This window comes from Panulirus ornatus, chromosome 30, assembly GCF_036320965.1.
Source record: "Panulirus ornatus isolate Po-2019 chromosome 30, ASM3632096v1, whole genome shotgun sequence".
Taxonomy (NCBI): domain Eukaryota; kingdom Metazoa; phylum Arthropoda; class Malacostraca; order Decapoda; family Palinuridae; genus Panulirus; species Panulirus ornatus.
The window spans coordinates 2,890,011-2,895,921 of NC_092253.1; positions in this window are offsets into that span (position 1 = coordinate 2,890,011).

A 5,911-nucleotide genomic window follows, 5' to 3' on the forward strand; every position below is an offset into this window, starting at 1 on the left:
TTCACGTAATGATAAGATTACTCTGTGTACTTGGAAAAATTAGGTAAGCAGTTAACAGGCACAGTCACATAAAGTCGAGAAAACCAGCTGAAGAATGCAAAATGTTATGTTTCGTCGCGACATCCGGTGAGGCAGGTGTTACTTGTTAACGGATGAGTCGTTGATGAAAATGTTCATGACATCGACTGTTGATGATAGGGAAGACAGTGTCACGTGGGAACATCACGTGCAGCTCACGTGCTCAGCGGACGGAGGGTCGATGCCGCCAGTAACCGGTTTTTTCCCGCTTTTTTTTCTCTTTTTTGGCCTAGAGCTACGAAGGCATTATCCTTTCCGACACTGTCGCTCTGTTGATTCTATTTACTGCTCTCGTTTCGGGTATTCATCTCACAAAATATGTACAAGATTCTCGCTTTATTTTACATTTTTAGTCGAGGAAATAACATAAGAACTTGAGAGAGTGTAAAAGACCCAACGTCCCATACAGTTAAGTTCCTGATCATGTACACGTGTATGTGTTATCATGTGTGGCCTCACACTGCAGCATCTCCCACGAGTCGCGCTGCTGGTTTTCATACTACTTTTTACGTTATTCTTTGAACCTGTTTTGTTCTCTGGAGGTTTTTTTTTATACTCTTTTACTCGTAGTGATGGATCTTGACTAGTTTATGTATATACTGTAATTTCATATACCTTTTTTTCCCTAATTTTGTCAACATATTCCTTCGAAAAGGGGCCATCAATAACGTTGTCACATTCCCCGTGTTGCTCTCTGGGTCGTCGAGTAATTACTTTTTCGAAGTGTGTAAGTAAAGTCAGTCACCCTGGGACGGTAGAGCGTCTTCTGCAGGGTATACTTGGGATTGCCCAGCTCATGTGAGCTGTCTGCTTGCGGCGTGTCTTTTCACCCCCCCAAGATGGGCTTGACTTTCCCTGTACCGCCAATCTCACGTGATGTGGGTATTATGTCTTTGCCTTGGACCTGACCCTATAGAATCAGGTCCAAGGGTGAGCCATCATACTCAAGCATTATGCAGTAGCGCTCATATACCTGCAGCGTGAGCCTGACGCCGTCGTTGGCTCCAGCCTAACCTTAGCACATATGACTGCGGCTGAGGCGCTTCTCGGCGTCTGTTCGGGCGGGACCCCTCCCCTCCCATTCTGTCCCACCCCGCGGCCTCCGCCCATTCAACCACCCTCCCGTCCTTCTTCACTCCCCCACCACCGATCCACCCACCCTCCCTCCCTCCCTCACACCGCAGCAGTAGGGCCGGCCTGGTTCAGGTGCTGACTTAACTTGCTCTCTGTGTAGGTCTTGTGGTGTGTGTGTGTGTGCGTGCGTCTGGTGGCGCTACATGCCTGCCTGCGCTTTGGTACCGCTGTTTACATTTGTTTACATATGTATCTCGCCCGCTAGATCAACCGGAGATGATAGAGATCGAGTTGAAACGACGGAGAGTCTGCCTTGTTACCTTTACAAGGTGGGTAAGGACGAGTGACCTTTTTACACCCCAGTGAAACTGATTCGTTTAATGATGGTTACGTGAGTCCCTTAAGTCGTACAGTGCCCAGGGACCAAAAGACACTATATGTGAAACTTAATTTGTCTTACGTTGAAGTGTTCTGAGATAAGATCAACTTGGCTACATAGACGTGTGCAACTAAATCCACTTATAAAAAAGTAACTTCCTGCTCTGAAATGGGGACCCGACAGTGGTCATGTAAGACATCTTGTGCTGTGATAAACCCTTATGAAATGAAGTGGTATAAACCCTGACGAAATGAAGTAGCATAAACACTGATGAAATGAAGTGGTATATAAACCCTGATGAAATGAAGTATATAAACCCTGATGAAACGAAGTGTCATAAACACTGATGAAATGAAGTGGCATAAACACTGATGAATGAATTGGCATAAACACTGATGAAATGAAGTAGTATAAACAGTGATGAAATGAAGTGGCATAAGCACTGATGAAATGAATTGGCATAAACACTGATGAATGAATTGGCATTAACACTGATGAAATAAAGTGGTATACTTAAACCCCTACTGTGCGAATTTGTAGCGTTAAGGACTCTGTGTAATCACACCGTTTCTCTTACGAGTTTATACCTCAAATGGTCTGGTTAAAACCAATTTGGGTACTCGAAAGAATTTAATTAGTTTTGTGGTATATCTCATCATTTTTATATAGCATATATTGGAGAGATAGATTTTACACCATATATATATATATATATATATATATATATATATACATATATATATATATATATATATATATATATATATATATATATATATATATATATATATATATATATATATATATATATATATATACTTTTGACTAGTAAAAGATGTAAAGATTTGCGTAATCAAACTGCCATTCATAAATCAGGTTGACTTGGTAAGACCCACACGTGGTCTTTCATCTCGTGGTGTGCGCACGCGCCCTACTTCCTGCAGTAAGCAACCTCCTGCGTCAGTGTTACAGAGGCTACACCGTTACGGACTTTGGTGGGAAGGATTATTTTGTAACCGGAGATGTACGCCTTGAGAAGCCCCGCAAGATGGTTATATGTATAGTCTCGCCACGCACGCTCATGGCGGTGGCTGGCTCCTCACACTCACACCGACTCACAGCCGCGAGCCACGCCACAGACACGAGACTAACCTGAGCCTGCGTACAGACTCGTGCAAATATAGATGGTTGTGAGGCACAAGTTAAAGGAGTGGGCTGCGGGGCTCAGTGTGTTCATTACACTATGCACATTACAGGGTGAATCTAGTACCCATATATATATATATATATATATATATATATATATATATATATATATATATATATATATATATATATATATGTGTGTGTGTGTGTGTGTGTGTAGAGGAATGCGCGTATTATGTTAGCTGGGTTAAGGTTTCCATTCAGTACATGGGCGCACAGTTACTTGTGTGATGGAAGGTTGAGTCAGGGTGTCGAATCCCAGGTGGCGGTTGGTTGCTGGGCGTGGCGACGGACGACTGCTCGTTGCCAGAGTCCATACAAGGTCGTCGGTGATCTAGCGAGGCTCACCTTCACAGTCTGGCCCCAGCCATGGCATAATCCATACCTCACACCAGATCCACATTGGAGGTGGATGAGTCTCCATTAGTACCATACCCTTGCATGAGAGGTTACACGGTGTCATGGGGGGGGGGGGGCAAAAAGGGAAAGACAAATATTCCTTATTCATTCAAGCTTTTTGTAGTGCAGCCGTGTTAGGTAGGTGGCCGTGAATGATGGACTTTGAGGAATTACTCGACTTCCTGATGGGCAGCTCAGCCTTGTTAACCATGCGGGAACGTGTTCTATTGTGACTGGGGGTGTGTTAGGGGGGGGAGGGGGAGTTCTCGTGCCCAGTGCGACGAGTTTAGGGTCATGGTGTTTAGCTTTTTGTGAAGCTAACCACTTTCAGATCCTGTTAGCTGGAGCTGGTTGTGGCTCTTGATCTGTTAGCATGGGGCTGGTTGTAGCTGTTAATCTGTTAGCTGGGGCTGGTTGTAGCTGTTAATTTGTTAGCTAGGGCTGGTTGTAGCTGTTAATCTGTTAGCTGGAGCAATTTGTAGCTCTTGATGTGTCAGCTGGGGCTGAGTGTAGCTGTTGTTTTGTTAACTGGGGCTAGTTGAAAACGTTGATCTCATAGCTGAAGGTGGTTAAAGCTATTGATATTAGCTGGGGCTATTTGAAACCATTGATGCGTTAGCTGCGGTATAGAGACGAGTGACCTGAGGACTCCCATGGACTCCATAGCCATAAAGACAGACGAGCTGCCACATCCTCGGACTTGAGCGCCGCAAGACCCATCGGCCGTACATCTAGAAGGGCGTCGAAGCTGCTGACGTAGAGACTAACGGTAACAGCAGAACAGGTCGTCGATAAACATCAGTTTGGACTTAGACTGGGATGCGAAACGGGGGATTCAATGAGTGCCATGAGAATGACGGAAGAAAACGCAGTAGATCTTGGTTAAGGTGTATTTGTATGTCGTGTTGTGTTTGGGAAAGAGTTTGTCCGAGTTCAGCGGGGAAAGATGATGGGAATGTTGATATGAGATACAAAACGTTGGTTGGAAGAGACGGAGGATTGATACAGCAGCCATAGCTCAGTCAGGCTGGTACAGTTCACGCCGCTGGAGGTGAGTCTGGCTGGAGTCAGCAGATAATGGGTGGAGTATGGTCAGATACGGGCTGCTCCCCTGATCCCAGCATTGTACTGTTCGACACTGCTGCAGAGGCGATGGTGAGAGAGGTACTCCCACTCCATTAGACGAAGGCGTGACAGTTGGAACAGGTCAGAGCATTAAGGTTTGTTGATGACGAGACGTTTCTTGGCATCACCAAGGAAGGTCTGTTGTGGATGATAGGAGAGGAGGGTGGTACAGGATGACAGTATTAACCATTGTGATGTCATGTCTTATGGAGCCGGGTGACAGTACTGACCATTGTTATTGATAAGTGTATGTACACTGCTGTTTTAAACCCTTGGCCACGGCGGTACGAATCCCTGGACATGAAGGCTTGGCCTTTGACCAGGCACTTTTAGGATCAGGTTAGAGACCAGGCCATCGTAACCCAGGGGTTTGTGCCTACGACCTCAGTGCTCGCACCATGGCGCTCAAGGGTTGTAACCGTCCTTACTCTACAGTTGGAGGTGGTGTTCACGATGATGTCTAGTATTTAGTAAGATGTATGATCACTGTATCCCATGCTTTATACGTGATATCCCAGTTTGTTGGAAAATGTAAGGAAGTGTTGAGGTAATTGGTTGTAGAGGAGTTTAAGGTGAGGAGCCTCGCCTCCAGAAGCCCTACAACTTGGTCAGTATTGGAGCTTTCTTACCTTACTGGAGGACACGGCAGGTGTGTGTGTGTGTGTGTGTGTGTGTGTGTGTGTGTGTGTGTGTGTGTGTGTGTGTGTGGAACGTCGTGTGTGACGTTGGAAACCACCATGAGGATACGGCTTAAAGTGACGCGTTAAAGCCTCACACGTGGTCCCATTCCTCATCCTTAATCCGTTCACTGCCTCAGGAGTGAATGGAGTTTGACTGATGTAGCATGCCGTCTTGAGGAAGAATTAAACTACAGAATCGCGCATGGTGGATTTGTACACTGGTGAAGACGCTGCTAGGTATAGTCGGCCTTAGATAGCTGCTGCCCAGGGAAGTACTGCTCTCCTGACGTAGTGATGCCCGTGGCCATCTCACACTCTCCGTGTCAGGATGGCTTCATTCCCTAGTGTCTCTCTGGTGTGTACTGATGCTTGGTGTTGACACAACTTGTCCGCGCGTCGTGTCACACCAGCTCTTGCGACACTGACACAGGGGCGCACGTCAGGTATGCTAGGGTGGGGCTGTATCTTGTATGAATATTCTTTTTGTATATTTGCTGTCCATATGAAGAGAAATTGGCTAATACATAATAACAGACGCGTGTGTGTGTGTGTGTGTGTGTGTGTGTGTGTGTGTGTGTGTAAGTTCCTGTAAAAATCTCAAATCGGTTCTTTTGGATTAGTGAAGCCCAGGATCGAAAACCTATAATTAACAATAGATTGCAGTCGTTTATTTCCTCTGAACTACAGCAAAGCATTTATAGGTTCCTGTGATTGAGACGCCAAAACATTTCTCGAAATGAATATGGAACGAATTGCTTCGCTCGTGCCCCTCGAACATAACGTAAGATTAGTTAAGACAGCTGCGTAAGAGAGAGATGCACAGCTGCTTGAGAGAGAGAGATGCACGTATATAGCTAATGATGACATCGGTGGTAGGATCTGTGGCGTTGCCGAGGCGGCGAGTGACGCGTCGGTGCCTTCTCGCGGTGGGCTTTGTCGGCTGCGGGGAGAGAGAGGTGAGGAGGGGGAG